At 46.1% G+C, this 17,564-nt stretch overlaps 1 protein-coding gene across 1 annotated transcript in view; it reads right to left on the bottom strand.

The window, feature by feature from the left end:
• Positions 1–4,135, bottom strand: part of ST3GAL5 (ST3 beta-galactoside alpha-2,3-sialyltransferase 5) — a 66,989-nt gene extending 62,854 nt beyond the window's left edge. Inside the window, exon 1 of the mRNA XM_075194121.1 lies at positions 3,505–4,135. The gene's annotated coding sequence lies outside the window, so the exon portion shown is untranslated. The remainder of the gene's footprint in view (positions 1–3,504) is intronic.
• Between the last annotated feature and the right edge of the window lie 13,429 nt (positions 4,136–17,564).

The raw sequence follows: 17,564 nt of genomic DNA, 5'->3' as shown, positions 1-17,564 counted from the left end.
AAAAGCATACCATAGAATTTCTGGTATGTATCATTTAAATGAGTCCTCCAACGTCTTACAGTGGCCTTCCCCAGGTAAATGTAAGACAGTACAGACATCTGTTGGATTTACCAATATTAAAAAAAATAAAATAAACAGCAACTTCCCTCATAAAATAAAGCCTCTTATGGGGCTCTACCACGAATATAGACACCTTATTTGGCTCCAATTCCCATACATCTAGATCAATTTTCACACTTTATTCTGGATGTGGACGACTCTGAATGAGCCATTGGGGATGTTTTTCCCCCCAACAAGTAGTTCAATAAAGTTCAATAAAGGATCTTTAGGATCGCTCTCCACTAATAGGCCAGCATTAGTTTGGGATTTATCAAAACCATATTTTTACCCTTCAGACCTGCAAAAGTGGCATCCTAACGAGCAGCCATGACACAGAACTAGCCATCCACAGTTAGATATGAAACTATGTAGAAACTGGTGGCCCAGATTAACTAAGGACTGCAAAATGTTTCTAAATTCTCGTTTACTTTGTGCCCACGCCAACTCCAGGTACATACATGACACTGCAACATGTTATTTTTAGCATGAAAAAAAAAATAATAAATGTCTGCCCAGCAAGTATATATATTTTTTTGTGTAATCTGTTTTTTTGAGGAGAAAATGCAACAAACGTAACAAAATATAACAATAACATGTGAAACAAGTGACATCGTCCTGCGAGTGTATATTTTGTTGCTTTTAATGGATGCCAAGTTCCAAAAAGTTGTCATCTTTTACAAAACACCTAAAAGTTTATTTCTTGGTAGCATGAAATCAACTGACCAATATATAACCACATAGGGCTAGATTTACTAAACTGCGGATTTGAAAAAGTGGAGATATTGCCTATAGCAACCAAATAATAGCTTTCATTTATTTAGTGCATTCTACAAAATGACAGCTAGAATCTGATTGGTTGCTATGGGCAACATCTCCACTTTTTCAAACCCGCAGTTTAGTAAATATACCCCATAGCCTCATAGTTTCACATTTGTAGCATATTCCTTACTAGCCAGTATTTGTGGACAGCACAGTGGCTCAGTAGTTAGCACTTCTGCCTCACAGCACTGGGGTCATGAGCTTGATTCCCGACCATGGCCTTATCTGTGTGAAGTTTGTATGTTCTCCCCATGTTTGCGTGAGCTTTCTCCGGGTTTCCTCCCACACTTCAAAAACATACTGGTAGGTTAATTGGCAGCTCACAAAATTCTCATTAGGTGTATCTGTCTGTCTATCTGTTTTAGGGGCAGAGACTGATGTGAGAGATTAATCATTCTCTGAACCCTGTGGAATTGGCGATACGTATGTTGGTTACTGAACAATTTTCAAACATTTGCTACAAAACATACACAAAACCTTGCACTGATAAAATTAGAAGCGTCCCAGCATAGTGTATTATGCACTCAATAAGCTTTCCTATAGTACTCCATAATACAGCAGATTCCAAACCGTAATCTCACAGGGGTGTCGAGGCCAGGGCCGTTGGTGAGCCGGGCAAGCAAGGAGGCGTGGGACTACTTGGTAATTATTTTGGCTTAGGGGTGCTTTGAAAAAATATTATGGAGACCCTAAGGGTGCCACGAAACTAAAAGTTTGGGATCTGCTGCCATAATAAGTTACCAGTTACTCTTGTAAACGTGCATAAAATATTGAAATCGACACAAGATGTGTGTAAAGGGGCACTTTCCTTAAATTATTTCTTCAACTATCAGCACTAAAGTGGCTTTAAGAAACATGTGTTGAACTTGTAAAATTAATGCCAGTCTGCCCAATCCTGAACATGTCACAAACTGGACAAAATTAACAAAAATTTACAAGTATCTGTACTTACATAAAGAGCGATGCCATGTTAGCCATAAAATAGAGACATAACAAAGATAATCTAAAGGCGATTAATTTAATAACTAAATATATTGGAAAGCGCTGCAGTGTTTCAAGGTTTGAAGGCTCCTTTGTCTGTCAGGTCACAAATGACGTTTCTGTATCCACATATATACGTATATATCCCAAGGCACATATAATACAAGAAGCATTTGGTGAGGGACACAAATGAGTAAATCAGTGTTACGTACCAGATTGTCAGCTGATACAGACATGCCAGTCCTCATATTTAACATAATAACTGTTAACTCAGACTTTATCATTATCACCATTTATTTATATAGCGCCACTGATTCTGCAGCGCTGTACAGAGAACTCACTCACATCAGTCTCTGCCCAATTGGAGCTTACAGTCTAAATTCTCTAACATACATACACAGACAGAGAGAGAGAGAGACACTGGGGTCAATTTTTGATAGCAGCCAATTAACCTACTAGTATGTTTTTGGCGTGTGGGAGGAAACCGGAGCAACCGGAGGAAACCCACGCAAACACGGGGAGAACATACAAACTCCACACAGATAAGGCCATGGCCGGGAATTGAACAAGACCCCAGCGCTGTGAGGCAGAAGTGCTGACCACTTTATGGCTGATTGTTAGTCAAAAATCCTGGGCTCCAATTTATACCTATATTTACAGTTTAGAATGTTTTCAAAAATGTAAATACACTGATTTTTCTTCCGCTTCAATATTACAACTTTTATATCCTTAAAAAGTAACTGGGTTTGTATGTCTGTGTTCCAAAGTTGAACAATGCATATTCAGCCGATCCTGAGAAACTGTCCTCGTCCCTCTATGTCCAGACCTCCATCTGGGCATTTCCTTAGTTACTAAGCTGGGCAATGCACAGGTGTACGAGCCCTGAATAATACATTGCTCTGATGAATTGGGGATTGTTACTTTGTACACAAGGATCTATAGACTCGTTTCATTCTTTGCACCCATGAGGGGGATGTTCCACTTATATCAGGCTCTGAAAGGGTGTAGAGAACCAGCACTCCTTCACTAATTCAGAAAGCCCCTGTGTGTAATCCTGAACACAGAAACATTACAGGACTCATGAGGAATGGCTGCTTCTCTATTCATCTACATTGTGTCGACGTTGTGCTGGAAGAATACATTATGCAGGGAAAGGGAATGTAAAAGCAGACTGTCTATACACCATGGGCGGGTGTACCGTGTATAGTCTAAAAGTAATGGTCCCAGCATGATTTACAGTCACCTCTCAGACACATATGTGGATAAACATATGAAAATACTACATGCTTGTACAGAAAGTGCAACAGAAACTAATGCAAATTCACTAGATGATCAATATACACAAGGTGCTTCTGTACAACGTGCCAAAAGAAACCATTTGATTAAAGTACATCTGTTTAATGTGCATTTAGAATACATATATGTTTCATAAATGCAGAGTGAACTAAATCCCCTTTACCAAGATGTGACACTAATCACAGACTATAATACTTTTTAAAACTCTGCACATGGTTTCTTAGACATTCATATTACAGCACAGTGCACACACAAATCCAGTCATTATCCATCTATAATAACACATGGGAAGACCACAAAACAACTTACATGGGTTAGGGGAGACTGTGAGGGTAATGCAGAGATCCTTACATCCAGGTACAGAGGTAAAGCTGCAGAGGGGATGAATGGTTGTAGAGGTCACAGAGTACACACATCCCAGTCACAAGGTAGAAGAGGCAGGAGGGACACATCTGTGGCCATCTTGTTGAGTATTGCCCTGGCAGGAGGGACACCCGGGTGTCATGTCACAGGGTGCATGTTGCTCTAGTCACAGCATAACAAGCAGTGTGGGGGGTGGTGTCTAGAAGTGTTATTACTGAGGATGCGGGGACAGGAGCACAGTAATCACGTGTGGAAGCAATAAGAAGTGTAAGAGCAAAGTAATGTACAGAGGAGGGGGTAGGGTGTTGCTGGGGATGCCTAGAAGCGTCAGAATGGAGGGTGTCACAGCACTGGGGGGACACCTAGACTGGGGAGGGGGTCACAGCACTGGGGGTACACCTAGACTGGGGAGGGGGTCACACCACTGGGGGGTACACCTAGACTGGGGAGAGGGTCACACCACTGGGGGGTACACCTAGACTGGGGAGGGGGTCACAGCACTGGGGGGTACACCTAGACTGGGGAGGGGGTCACAGCACTAGGGGGTACACCTAGACTGGGGTGGGGGTCACACCACTGGGGGTACACAGCACTGGGGGGGGACACCTAGACTGGGGAGGGGGTCACACCCCTGGGGGGGTACACCTAGACTGGGGTGGGGGTCACACCACTGGGGGGTAAACCTAGACTGGGGAGGGGGTCACACCACTGGGGGGTACACCTAGACTGGGGAGGGGGGTCACACCACTGGGGGGTACACCTAGACTGGGGAGGGGGGTCACACCACTGGGGGGTACATCTAGACTGGGGTGGGGGGTCACACCACTGGGGGGTACACCTAGACTGGGGTGGGGGGGGTCACACCACTGGGGGGTACACCTAGACTGGGGTGGGGGTCACACCACTGGGGGGTACACCTAGACTGGGGTGGGGGGTCACACCACTGGGGGGTACACCTAGACTGGGGTGGGGGTCACACCACTGGGGGACACCTAGACTGGGGTGGGGGTCACAGCAATGGGGGTACACACCACTGGGGTTACACCTAGACTGGGGTGGGGGGTCACACCACTGGGGGGACACCTAGACTGGGGAGGGGGTCACACCACTGGGGGGTATACCTAGACTGGGGAGGGGGTCACACCACTGGGGGACGGGTCACAGCAATGGGGGTACACACCACTGGGGTTACACCTAGACTGGGGTGGGGGGTCACACCACTGGGGGGGGACCTAGACTGGGGAGGGGGTCACAGCACTGGGGGGACACCTAGACTGGGGAGGGGGTCACACCACTGGGGGGGGACCTAGACTGGGGTGGGGGGTCACACCACTGGGGGGGGACCTAGACTGGGGAGGGGGTCACACCACTGGGGGGGGACCTAGACTGGGGAGGGGGTCACAGCACTGGGGGGGGACCTAGACTGGGGAGGGTATCACACCACTGGGGGGACACCTAGACTGGGCAGGGGGACACAGAGTGGACAGCAGGTGTGGGGTCCAGTGATCAGGACAGCGGGTGTGAAGTGCTGGATCCAGTGATCCGTGGAAGGAGGGTGTAACACGTGGGGTCCCGGTAAGGCAGCAGCAGACGACACAGGGATCGGGTCACCAGGGCTCCGGGATGATACAGGAGGAGACAGAAGTCACGGGAAGTTTGTGCAGCATCAGCTACGAGCCCAGAACAGCAGCCCCGGTCCCCTCTCAGTAGATGCCCGGTCCCCTCTCAGCGGATCCCCGGTCCCTGCAGGACGTCAGTGTCACCGTCTCTCACTCTCCAGGTAACGGATCTGTGCAGGGGGGCGTGGCGGCACGGCACGGTACAGTGGGGATCAGCCAATCACGGCACGACCCCCACAGCGCGGACCAGTAAGATCGGCGCACTGGATTCCCATGGGAATGCGAGATGGAGGGCAGCGGCCAATCGGAAACTTCTCCTTAGTCCCGCCCACTGCCGCCGCTAACTTTGCGGTTGTGTTTGGCTGCGGACTCTCCGCCTCCGGCGCTCACTGCACACCCCTGGGGGGCCCGGGGAGGGGAGGTGTGTGCTGTTACTGCTGCACGGGAGCCCCGGGTGCCTCTCTCTAAGTGATACTAAGTGAGCTCATTATGGGGAGGATCATCAACCATCAGCCTTATATACATACAGACATACACAGTTACTGTATATATATATATATATATATATATGTTAACCCGTGCATGATACTCATGCATTCTAGTCAAATCATTGTCATGCATTTGGGCCTAGCCCAGGCCTCCTCAGGGGAAGAGCGTTAGTTCCCGACGCAAGCGGCCTTTTTAATGTGTGGTCATGAGGTAAAATTACCTCACGAAAATGAGTTTGACCCCTCAACTCGTAAATTTAGCCTTTACTACCCCTCCCACGGGGGGAAGTGGGGATGATGGAAGTTAACTGACTTGACTATTCTAATTTTTTGGTCAAATAATGTCAGTATACCAAATTTCAGGTCAATTGGATGAGCCCTTTATGAGAAAATAGTTTTTTATTTACACACACACACACACACACACTAACGCACGCCTCTACACATGTGTGTTCATGAGGTAAAATTACCTCACGAAAATGAGTTTGAGCCCTACCAAATTTCAGCCCTTTTTGATTTTTTTTTTCCCACACACACTAAGGAGCATATTCAATTAGCTTTTAGATTCGCGGTAACGCGCCGGAACAGCCGCGAAACGTAATACACGGTACCGCAATAACGTGGATTTTCGTTCGCAGCCCATAGGGTTGCGAACGAAAATCCGCGTTAATGCGGTACCGTAATACCCGCAAGAACGCGCACTTTTCGCGGCAACGCGCGTTACCGCGAATCAAAAAGCTAATTGAATATGCCCCTAAGAATTTAGTAGGTCAGTGTATAACTCTGCCCAGCAGGTGGCGCTGCAACTTGGGTTTTTTTTTCACACAGACAGACAGACGCCACTAAGCATTTATATATTAGATATATAGATAAGATATATATATATATATATATAATACAAGTTAACCCGTGCATGATACTCATGCATTCTAGTCAAATTAAGCTACTTAAGGTGTTAAAAAGGTTCTTGTCATGCATTTGGGCCATAGCCCAGGCCTCCTCAGGGGAAGAGCGTTACTTCCCGACGTAAGCGCCCTTTTTTAACGTGGTTTTGTCCACATGTCACCACCTCATCATTCTTCTCCATCACCTCATCCATCAGCTTTATCGCCACATCTATCCAGATGTCTATCCAGACACAGGGATCTCTCTCAGCGGTCCTGAGTATCACACTCCTCTCGCTCTGTCACCCCCGGCAACCACCAACCACTCCCCACTGTCACCCCCGGCAACCACCAACCACTCCCCACTGTCACCCCCGGCAACCACCAACCACTCCCAACTGTCACTTCTCCTTAAAGAAATATATATATTTTTTTTTTAAATCTTTATAAACACTTAACAATTAACAAATTAAATTAACAAATTAAAAACATCTTAGTATACCAAATTTCAGCCCTTTCTGAATTTTTTTTTACACACACACTAAGGGGGGTATTCAATTGTTTCTTTTAACGCGCTAAAACAAAAAAAAACGAGAGCTCGAAAAAAACTTCATATTGTACGGTAATTTTGCGCGCGTAAACAGTTAATACGGTACTTACTCGCTGCCAACGAGCTGAATTTTAGCTCGCTGCTCAGGGAGCTGCGAGATGAAATCTAGCGAGTAATTACCGTATTAACGGTAATATTTTTAGAGCGCTTGGTTTTTTTTGTTTTAGCGCGTTAAAAGAAACAATTAAATACCCCCCTAAGAATTTAGTAGGTCAGTGTATAATTCCGCCCAGCAGGTGGCGCTGCAGCTTGGTTTTATTTTTTCCACACACACACACAGACTAACACACGCCACTAGACATTTATATTATAGATATCTCTGTGTACAAATACAGTTATTATATATACCTAATTATAAGCTTCCGGCTGTGGAGGAGGACGGACGTGCCGCGCGAGCTCTCCACTGGGGTCTAATACCTGGCTCCCTATTCCCGTGAGTAGCCCGGCGCTTCTCCGTTGTCCTTCCCTCCTCCACCCGCCTCACTTACCTCCACTCACTCCTGTGTCGGAGAAAATCCCGCTCCCTGGCGGACTTCCTCCACTTTAAATTCATTCTTTCATCCTACAGCTCTGCCCTCTCACTCGCCAAATAATCTTTCTTTAAATCCCTCATCTCCTCCCAGTCCTCTAACCCCCGCTGCCTCTTCGCCACCTTCAGCACTCTCCTGGTCCCCTCCCCTCCCCCACCCCCCTCCTCCCTGACTGCCTCCGACTTCGCCTCTTTCTTCTCTAAAATCGAGGCCATCCGACTCGAAATCTCCTCCTCCACTCTCCCTTCCACCCCTCCCACTCTTCCGTCCTCCCCCCCCAACCACCTTCCCCTCCACTCCTTCCGCCCCACCACGGGTGAGGAAGTCCACTCTCTCATTTCATCCTCCCCCCCCACTACCTGTCCCCTGGATCCTATCCCCTCCCACCTTCTTCGCTCCCTTTCCCCCACCACCTGCTCCCACCTCGCTCACCTATTTAATCTCTCCCTCTCCACTGGCATCTTCCCCTCCTCCTTCAAACATGCTCTCGTATCCCCCATTCTTAAGAAACCTAATCTCGATCCCACTTCTCTCTCGAACTATCGCCCCATATCTCTTCTCCCTTTTGCCTCCAAAATTCTCGAAAGGCTTGTCTGCAGCCGTCTCACCTCCTACCTTTCTGAACACTCCCTCCTTGATCCTCTCCAGTCTGGCTTCCGCCCCCTTCACTCCACTGAAACTGCCCTGGCTAAAGTCACCAATGACCTCCTCTCTGCTAAAGCCAGCGGCCACTTCTCCCTTCTCATCCTCCTTGACCTCTCTGCAGCCTTCGACACCGTTGACCACCTCCTCCTCCTCCACACCCTCCAGTCTCTCGGCTTCTCCGGCCCAGTCCTGTCCTGGTTCACCTCTTACCTTGCTGACCGATCCTTCTCTGTCACCACCTCTGGGTCTCTCTCCCCCCCGTCCACCCTTCCTGTCGGGGTCCCTCAGGGCTCTGTTCTCGGACCATTACTCTTCTCTCTATACACCTCTTCCCTGGGTCAACTCATCAGCTCCTTCGGCTTTAACTACCACCTTTACGCTGAGGACACTCAACTATACCTCTCCTCTCCTGATCTCTCTCCCTCCCTCCTCTCTAGAGTGTCCGCCTGCCTCTCTGCCATCTCCTCCTGGATGTCCTCCCGATTCCTCAAACTTAACCTCGCCAAAACTGAGCTCATAGTTTTTCCTCCCTCTCATACCTGATCCCCTTCTGACCTCTCCATCACTGTCGACAACTCCTCTATCTTCCCTGTCCCCCAACTTCGCTGCCTTGGTGTCATCCTCGACTCCTCTCTCTCCTTTTGCCCCCACATCCTCTCTCTTGCTAAATCCTGCCGCTTCCAGCTGCGTAACATCGCTCGCATTCGGCCCTTCCTCTCCCAAGATGCCACCAAATGTCTCATCCACTCTCTGATCATCTCCCGCCTAGACTACTGCAACCTCCTCCTCACTGGCCTCCCTCACTCTCATCTTGCTCCCCTTCGATCTGTTCTTAACGCTGCTGCAAGACTTATTTTCCTTTCTCGCTGCACCTCTTCTGTCTCCCCCCTCTATCTAGCCCTTCACTGGCTCCCATTCCCCTTCAGAATCCTCTTTAAACTCCTCACACTCACATACAAGGCCCTCGCCAACTCCACTGCGCCCTACATCTCCACCCTCCTCTCTATTCACACTCCATCCCGCCCTCTCCGTTCTACCTCTGATCGTCGCCTCTCTTCCCCCCTTATTACCTCCTCCCACGCGCGTATCCAAGACTTCGCCCGCGCTGTCCTCCTCCACTGGAACAAGCTCCCTCCCTCCATCAGAACTTCCCCTAATCTGTCCAGTTTTAAACGGGCTTTAAAAACCCACCTTTTTCTTAAAGCCTTTCAGTCTCCCACTTAACTCCCTACCTTTTCTGCTGCCTCTCCTACTTCTTTCCCCTTCCCCGCCCCTGTCCCCCTATTCTCCCTCTCTCCCCTGCGTCTCTTTGTCTGTCCACCCCTTCCCTTAGATTGTACACTCCTCTGAGCAGGGCCATCTCTCCTCCTGTTTCCACCACTTCTAACTCTGCTCTCCAGCTACTTTGCCCTTCTCCTCGACGACCCTCCTCCCCCCGTCCCCTCTGGGGGTCTCACTGTCTTCCACGCCCTCCTTCTTGGGCTCCGTTGTTTGCCAATCCTCCCTCCCCCTTTCCCCACCCTCTCTAGCTGTGCATTGAGCTTACTGAGTTACCGTGCTTACTGTTTACTGTACTGTGCTGTCTCACCTTGTATTGTAATTCGTTTTGTCCCTGTACGGCGCCACGGACACCTTGTGGCGCCCTATAAATAAAAATTAATAATAATAATAATAATATTTATATATATAAAATCATCATCATTTATTTATATAGCGCCAGCAAATTCCGTAGCGCTTTACAATTGGGAACAAACATTTATAAGACAATACTGGGTAATACATACAGGCAGAGAGGTAAGAGAACCCTGCTCGCAAGCTTACAATCTATAGGATATTTATATACATACATATACACACACATACATTCAGTTGCACTATATATATATATATATATATATATATATATATTACACACAGTTACTTTACACATATATATATATTTACACACACACATTCAGTCTATATATATGTACACACACATACATTCAGTTACACTATATATATATATATATATATTATACACACAGTTACTATATATATATATTTACACACACACACATTCAGTCTATCTATAATATAAATGCTTAGTGGCGTGTGTTAGTCAGTCTGTCTGTGTGTGTGTGTGTGTGTGTGGAAAAAATAAAACCAAGCTGCAGCGCCACGTGCTGGGCGGAGTTATACACTGACCTACTAAATTCTTAGTGTGTGTGGGGAAAAAAAATCAGAAAGGGCTGAAATTTGGTATACTAAGGTGTTTTTAATTTGTTAATTTAATTTGTTAATTGTTAAAAGTGTTTATAAAGATTTAAAAAAAATATATATATATTTCTTGAAGGAGAAGTGACAGTTGGGAGAGGTTGGTGGTTGCCGGGGGTGACAGTGGGGAGTGGTTGGTGGTTGCCGGGGGTGACAGTGGGGAGTGGTTGGTGGTTGCCGGGGGTGACAGAGTGAGAGGAGTGTGATACTCAGGACCGCTGAGAGAGATCCCTGTGTCTGGATAGACATCTGGATAGATGTGGCGATGAAAATGAAGGATGAGGTGATGGAGAAGAATGATGAGGTGGTGACATGTGGACAAAACCACGTTAAAAAAGGGCGCTTACGTCGGGAAGTAACGCTCTTCCCCTGAGGAGGCCTGGGCTATGGCCCAAATGCATGACAAGAACGTTTTTAACACCTTAAGTAGCTTGATTTGACTAGAATGCATGAGTATCATGCACGGGTTAACTTGTATGTATATATATATATATATATATATATGTACACACATACATTCAGTTACACTATATATATATATATATATATATATATATATTATACACACAGTTACTATATATATATATATACACACACATTCAATGTCCCCCACCTCTCTTGTGGCCAAGTTTACACTAATCTTATGCCCTGTACATGCTTTTTAATACTATTTAGTAGAATACAAAGAGCTGTTGATGGTAAAAATATCCATTCTGTGTCCCCCACATCTCCCATTTCTTGCACAGATAACTGGGCACATATACAGACTCACACACATAACAGGGATCTGACTCTATCATTAAAGTAGTAAGATGTTGTCCTGCCTGTATAATATCAAATATTCCGTGCCCAAATACAACAGGAAAGGGGATTATACTTTACTGGGACACTCCTATAATTATGGTTCAAATGAAAAAAAAAAAAATGAATTATATCCAATACGCCAATTTAAAAGAAATCTGGCATGTTAAAATTCTAAATCTGTATTAATATGAAATTAAAATGGCATTGAAGAGCAAGGGTGAAAAGCAAAATATTAGAATGTGCGATGTTAAATGGTGAATGTTTGTAAAACTTTAAAGGGCAGCTGGTAATTGTAAAATTTATTATTAAGATGTTTTTACAGGATGGTACATGAACAATATTTGTCAAATAATAATCAGTTGTGTTTGTCAACTCCAATTTTAACTAGGGATGTGCACCGGCGACTTTTGGTGTCTTGTGTTTTGGATTCGGATTTGCTTGAGGTTTTGGGTTTGAATTTGTTTCGCAAAACACCTGCCGAAAGGTTTTGGTTCGGATTTAAGGTTTTGGATTCGGATTTTTTTTGAAAAAAGCATAAAAAGTTCAAAAATCAAGTTTTTGGGCTTATTTTCACTCCTACGCTATTATTAACCTCAATAACATTCAATAACAATCATTTCCACTAATTTACAGTGTATTCTGAACACCTCACAATATTGTTATTAGTCCAAAACTTTGCAACGAGGTATCTTTCTGGACTGCGTAGTGGAGTGGTCCCCACAATATAATAAGAAAACCATCAACTGGTCTGAATCGCACCAAAAAATGTACCTGGACTGCGTAGAGGAGTGGTCACCACAATCTAATTTAAAAACCCTGAACTGGTCTTAATAGCACCAAAAAATGTATCTGGACTGCGTAGAGGAGTGGTCACCACAATATAATAAGAAAACCATCAACTGTTCTGAAACGCACCAAAAAATGTACCTGGACTGCGTAGAGGAGTGGTCACCACAATATAATTTAAAAACCCTGAACTGGTCTGAATCGCACCAAAAAATGTACCTGGACTGCGTAGAGGAGTGGTCACCACAATATAATTTAAAAACCCTGAACTGGTCTTAATTGCACCAAAAAATGTACCTGGACTGCGTAGAGGAGTGGTCACCACAATATAATTTAAAAACCCTGAACTGGTCTTAATCGCACCAAAAAATGTATTTGGACTGCGTAGAGGAGTGGTCACCACAATATAATTTAAAAACCCTGAACTGGTCTTAATCGCACCAAAAAATGTATCTGGACTGCGTAGAGTAGTGGTCACCACAATATAATAAGAAAACCGGCATCAACTGGTCTTAATTACACCAAAAATTGTATCTGGACTGCGTAGAGGAGTGGTCCCTACAATATAATAAGAAAACCATCAACTGCTCTTCATTACACCAAAAATTGTACCTGGACTGCGTAGAGGAGTGGTCACCACAATATACCGTATTTCCCCATGTATAAGACGCACCTTTTTCCCCCAAATTTTGGGTCTAAAAAAAGGGTGCGTCTTATACACTGCAAGTCTTACTTACCTGAATGAAGAAGTCGGCACCTGGATGTGAGAGGAGAGAGGAGTCCCCGCTGGCTGTATGAACTGCATGTCCCCGCCGGAAGTCCCGCCGCGTAACCGGAAGTAGCGGGTCCGCCGGGCTGTTCCAACTCCAGCCCCTGGTCGCCACCGGAAACAGGCCTCAATTGCTGTGATAGGCGCTCCGAGAGGTAGAGGTAAGGCACTCAGCTAGAAGCCACCAGGGCCAGGGGGGAATGTCAGAAGGCGGGGGCACATGGGAATCTGGAAACCGCCAGGAGGGCAGCATGCTCAGAGCATGAGACGGCGCAGGAAAACCAGCCGGCAGTGGAAGACCCCAGTTGTCTCAGGAAGCTTTTTATTTTCATTTTGGGCCCCAAAATTAAGGTGCGTCTTATTCATGGGTGCGTCATATACTTGGGGAAATACGGTAATTTTAAAACCCTCAAATGGTCTGAATCCCACCAAAAATTGTACCTGGACTGCGTAGAGGAGTGGTCCCTACAATATAATAAGAAAACCATCAACTGGTCTTAATTACACCAAAAATTGTATCTGGACTGCGTAGAGGAGTGGTCCCTACAATATAATTAAAAAACCCTCCACAGGGCTGAATTCCAAAAAAAAAAGTTTCTTGACTGCGTAGTGGGGTGGCCCCGGTAAACATTTTTTTACCGGGGCCACAATATAATTAAAAAACCCTCCACGGGTCTGAATTCTACCAAAAAAGTTTATGGACTGCATAGTGTAGTGTTCCCCACAATATTATTTAAAAAATTTTGCAGCAACAGTCAACGTTGTTTAATATCTGATACACCTCTATCTGGACTGCATAGTGGAGTGACCCCAGTACTAAATTTGGTACCGGGGCCACAATACCTCCTCCAACTTCCAAGTGTAGTGTTTATAACATATAAACACTACAGTAGTTCTAGCACGTCAATACCTCTTGTTTTAAATTATGACAGGGCATTTTACTTTTGGTTTAATTTTTTGAATTTGTTGTCATTTTGTTTTACTTTTTGAACATGGCAAACGACTGTTGAATGGTCACATAATGCCAAAAAAAGAGTTGCAAGATGGAATTGTCCTTGGGTCCTCCCACCCACCCTTATGTTGTTGAAATAGGACATGCACACTTTAACAAACCAATCATTTCAGCGACAGGGCCTACCAAACAACCGTGGCTGAAATTATTGGTTTGTTTGGGCCCCCACACCAAAAAAACAATTCATCTCTCCCTGTACAAACTAAACAGGCTCTACTGAGGAAAGATGTCGTCCTCATCCTCAACCTCTGATTCCTCTCCCCCTACAGTGTGTACTTCCTCCTCCTCACACATTATCAATTCGTCCCCGCTGGACTCCACAACCACAGTCCCTCTATACTATCTGGAGGGCAGTGCTGTAGTTCATTGAGGAATTGATTATTCATTTTTATAAACATCATTTTTTCAACGTTGTGAGGAAGCAACCTCCTTCGCCGCTCACTGACCAGGTTCCCCGCTGCACTAAAAACTCTTTCCGAGTACACACTGGAGGGGGGACAACTCAGGTAAAATAGAGCCAGTTTGTACAGGGGCTTCCAAACTGCCTTTTTTTCCTGCCAGTAACAATATGGACTGTCTGACATGTCTATTTGGATGGTGTCAGCAAAATAATCCTCCACCATTTTTTCAATTGTGACAGCATCCAATGCAGCAACAGTAGACATGTCTGCAATGGTTGGCAGGTCCTTCAGTCCGGACCAGATGTTCTCAGCATCCCCGCCAGCGGGTCTTTTAGGAAAACTGAGCTTTTTCCTCGCAGCCATAGATGTGGAAGAAAATGAGGGTGGAGCTGTTGGCATGTCACGGTCATCTTCAGAGGACAATATCCTGACCAGCAGGTCTTTGCACCGCTGTAGACTTGTGTCCGCCGGAAACAGAGACACAACATACGCTTTAAACCGAGGATCGAGCACGGTGGCCAGAATGTATTCCTCTGACTTTAAAAGAGTGACCACCCTCGGATCCTGGCAAAGCGTACGAAGGGCTACATCCACAAGAGCTACATGCTTGGTGGAATCGCAATGGTTTACCAGCTCCTCCCTCACTTTCTCCAGCTGCTTCTGCAACAGCCTGATATGGGGAATGACCTGACTCAAGCGGGCAGTTTCGGAACTGACTTCTCGTGTGGCAAGTTCAAACGGCTGGAGAACCTTGCACAACACGGAAATCAGTCTCCACTGTGCTTGACTCAGGCGCATACCCACTCCTTTGCCTATGTCGTAGGTGGCTGTGTAGGCCTGAATGGCCTTTTGCTGCTCCTCCATCCTCTGCAGCATATAGAGGGTGGAGTTCCAGCGCGTCACAATCTCTTGTTTGAGGTGATGGCAGGGCAGGTTCATGGTTTTTTGATGTGCCTCTAGTCTGCGGTAGGTACTGGCTGAATGCCGAAAGTGTCCAGCAATTTTGCGCGCCACCGCAAGCATCTCCTGCACACCCCTGTCACTCTTGAGGTAATGCTGCACCACCAAATTAATGGTGTGGGCAAAACATGGGACGTGCTGGAAATTGCCCATATTTAATGCCCGCACAATGTTACTGGCATTGTCTGACACCACAAATCCCCATGAGAGTCTAAGTGGGGTAAGCCACTGGGAGATATTTTCCCTCAGTTTCTCTAATATGTTGTGCCTGTAATACACAATGTTGCCTGCCTTTGCACGAGCAGCCGTTTTGTAGATGCTGCTACTGATGTAGCTGTTGCTGTTGCTGCGGAAGGGGATGCATCTACCCAGTGGGCTGTCACAGTCATATAGTCCTTCGTTTGCCCAGAACCACTTGTCCACATGTCCGTGGTTAAGTGGACAGTGGGTACAACCGCATTTTTTAGAGCACTGAGGACACTTGATCGTACTTCTCTGTACATTTTTGGTATCGCATGCCTAGTGAAGTGGAATCTCCACGGGATTTGGTACCGGGGACACAATACCTCCATAAACTCTCTAAATCCCACTCCACTGATGGCGGACACCGGGCGCACGTCTAACACCAACATAGCAGTTACAGCCGCAGTTATACGCTTTGCAATAGGGTGACTACTATCGTATTTTGTGGTCATGGCAAACGACTGTTAGACGGTCAATTGTTTTGTGAAAGACTTAGCGGTCTTACGACTTCCCCTCTGGGAAGATGACCGACTAACAGCAGCAACAGCAGCAGTGGCAGTAGTAGGCGTACCGCTGCAGGATTCCTCGGATGAATCCCGTATTGAAGAGGACTCAGTCTGGCTGCTGACTTGGGCTGCAGGACTGAATCTGATGGAGATCGTGGAGGAAGTTGACAAGGAGGGTGTTGCTGGTGTGTATCCAACTGGACCACGGGATTTAGGTGTCCCTGTACCGATGATGGTCCTAGCCCCAGTTCCTGAACTAACCACTGAACTATAAAGGTTATTCAGGTGACGTATAAGGGAGGATGTCCCTAGGTGGGCAAGATCCTTACCCCTGCTTATTTGAGCTTTACATAAGCTACATATGGCCATACATTGGTTGTCCGGATTTGGATAAAAATGACTCCAGACCGAAGAGGTGCATTTTTTGGTCTTCTGACCAGGCATGACGATGGGCTTTTTCATCCCATGGACATCAGCTGTTTCCCCCCCTGGTGCCTCATTTTCAATAATCACATCACCATCCTCATCATCAAGTTCCTCCACAGCGTCAGCTACATCATCAATAGCCTCCTCCCGAGCCACCTCTTCCCGTACAGTGATGGGAAGGTCAGGCTTGACAACCACCAACACTCTTGGACTCGCCTTGGGGATTTGTGATAATTTCTCTTTAGAAGGCAGAGTTGTTTGCTGTTTTGTTGCTGACAGCATAACTCTCTTTAATTTTTTGTAGGGGGGGGGGAGGAGGAGGGCTAAGATCCTTAGGTGAAGCTGAACCACTAGTCATGAACACGGGCCAGGGCCTAAGCCGTTCCTTGCCACTCCGTGTCGTAAATGGCATATTGGCAACTTTACGTTTCTCCGCAGATGATTTTAAGTTTCTCTTTTTGCTACTTTTACTTAACTTGGGCTTTTTGGATTTTACATGCCCTGTACTAGGAGATTGGGCATCGGGCTTAGAAGACGACATTGATGGCATTTCATTGTCTATGTCATGACTAGTGGCAGCAGCTTCAGCATTAGGAGGAAGTGGGTCTTGATCTTTCCCTACTTTATCCTCCAAATTTTTGGTCTCCATTATATGTAGCACAAGATACTGCAGAATGTGTGAACTTGGTAATATTGCAGACAGTACCAATGGACTTATACTGCTGGATTGGTTTTGCAAATTTTGTTGTAATTCCTTTTTTTTTTTTTAAAAAAAAAAAAAAAAATTTATAATTTTTTTTACATTTTTTTAAACACTTGGGAATAATGGAGAAATAACTATGCCCTTAGAAGCACAGAGCACAGCACACAGCACCACTGGACTGATACTGCAGAACACAGCACAGCACAGCACAGCACAGCACGAGATCTACCAGAACAGAGGACCACCTAACACACCCTCCCTCTACCCTGATCAATGCCCGAGTGAAGATGGCGGCAACTAGCGGGGAATTTATAGGATCCGAGTATCGCGAGATCCGACAGCGGGATTATGACTCCGAGCCTCG

This window comes from Mixophyes fleayi, chromosome 1 (genome assembly GCF_038048845.1).
Source record: "Mixophyes fleayi isolate aMixFle1 chromosome 1, aMixFle1.hap1, whole genome shotgun sequence".
In the NCBI taxonomy this organism is placed as follows: Eukaryota; Metazoa; Chordata; class Amphibia; order Anura; family Limnodynastidae; genus Mixophyes; species Mixophyes fleayi.
Note: the sequence above shows the minus strand (reverse complement) of the source record. Positions and strands in the feature narration are given on the sequence as shown.